Source organism: Parambassis ranga, chromosome 6, assembly GCF_900634625.1.
Source record: "Parambassis ranga chromosome 6, fParRan2.1, whole genome shotgun sequence".
NCBI lineage: Eukaryota > Metazoa > Chordata > Actinopteri > Ambassidae > Parambassis > Parambassis ranga.
Window position 1 is genome coordinate 10,791,909 of NC_041027.1, and position 2,166 is coordinate 10,794,074.

The window sequence follows — 2,166 nt, forward strand, 5'->3', positions numbered from 1 at the left end:
TACATTAGGTGATTAAAGGTTTTCTGTGTGATTAAAAACCCCGTGTGTCAGCTGGCTGCAGGGTGGCAGGCTCCTGTCAGTGGGATGTGGAATACAGAGGAGATCTTTAGCCCTCGTGGTTGCTGCAGCCCTTTGGAGCTCACTGCAGTTAATTAGTGGCAGAGCCTCTGGACTTTTATCTCAACTGTGTATGGACGACAGAGAGAGATGCTCCCAGGGAGCTGCTGTGACCTGTGTGTGTGTGTGTGTGAAGTGAATTCATAAGAGTGCACTGAGCTGGTTGCATGTTTGCGTGCCGTGCATTAAATATCTGCATGTGTTGCAGCGTGTGTGTGTGTGTGAGCAAGCTACTGAGGACTCATCAGGGTCTTTGAGAGATGATGAGGGGCTAGCTCAAACACTGAAAGGGGGATACAAGCAAGTGAAACTGGGCATTAGAGCTCGATTCAGTGGTGGAGGAGGAGGTGATGAAGAGGTCACTTTACCCTCACTGTTCAACACAAGAGCTCCCTAATTACCAGTCATTTAAATTACTTCTCCCCCTTAATTCGTGCCTATTGAGATGTCTGTCGGTGTAGAAATTGGCCTCGTTTCATGGAGGAATTTCTCCCTTTAGTGCTGCGCTGTTTTTTCAAAGTCACCCTTTTAGATTCCAGCCAAGCTATTTAACAGTGAAACCTCATCTGCTATTAATTTTACACCTGATAATACCAAGGGACAGACAATAATACATAACACCTATTTGTTTACTAGATTTGTTTTTATTTAAAGGATAAGTTAATAAGGATTTCTGCTCCTAACATCGCTGAATACATGTCCACCATCACTTTTTCAGACTTTAGACTATATTCCACCTGATTCTTGAGTCACTTGTTTGATGACTTTACCACAGATTGTGTAAAAGTGAAGCCAACAAGTCGTTTTAAATGTAATTTTACTATCTTTACTTTAAAGCTTTACTTGTTGTAGCTGGTTTTCCCCATTATTGTCCACTGTTGTTTGTTTGTTATGTGTATTTCTCCAAAAAAGCTAGAAGCAGTGACTTCTTTGCATAGCTATGTAGAGGTGAGCCTAAAATCTGGTGGTATCTGAACCCTCAGACGGTTTTAAGTGGACTGGCTGTGCTCACTCTCTCGTTCCCCAGCAGGCAGACGACCTTTGTTGGTTGGTTTAGGTTGTTTTTCTTATGTTTCTTTGTCTTAAGTTTAGCTTTTTACATTTTACACACACACTTGCTTCATTGCTAATCTTAGATACTCAGAGGAAGTTTTGAATATTTTTTTTGAGTCGTTAAATAATAATACAGTATAATAGTTTTATATATATATATATATATATAATTTACTTTTGCTGAAAACATATTCCTCATGTGGACCTTGTCTGAACTTGACAATGAAACATACAAAAATAACTTTTGTCAGCTGGTATCTTTAACACGATCAGTTCATGGTGTTTTATTTGATACACAAACCATCTCTGTGTGATGCGTACTTCCAGAGATATTTAACAGATATGAAGTCATGAGAATGTGGTTTCTAGGGTTAAAGCTGCATTCTTTTAGGTGGCCAGCAGGGGGCGACTCCACTGGTCAGATTGTGTACAGTAGAAGTCTGAGAGAATGACTCCACTTGTTACATACAAGTAGAATATACTTTATTAATCCCTTTGAGAAGGTGAAAAATGTAAGACGACCACAGCTACTTGGAGTCGCCACACAGCAACTTTAATGTATAATTTAGTTTTCAAAAACATCCTCCTGGAATCCACTGGCATGTGCAGCCTATTTGTTTACAATGACGCCCTCTTGTGAATTTTTAATGTATCACCAGAAGATAATATTCCTTGTTAACAGTTATGGCTGCATATTTTTTGTGTATGTAAAAAAGGAAAAAATAGACCCATCTTTTTTTTTTTAACAGTATGTTTATTTTTTTTTAAACTTTTTCTTTTTAAAAAATGACAAGGTCCAAGTATTTTTGGAAACCCCGCCCTCACCCCTATGATCCCCGACCGGCTAGCTCAACTCTAAAGCAACCAGCAAAGAAAAATAGTCATATGGACAATTGATAATATACACCCCATATACAGCAATACATAGTGGTCTACCATAATGTTACCAATAATAATACGTAACCTCCAATGAGGCTTCAATTCAAACTGTTGCCA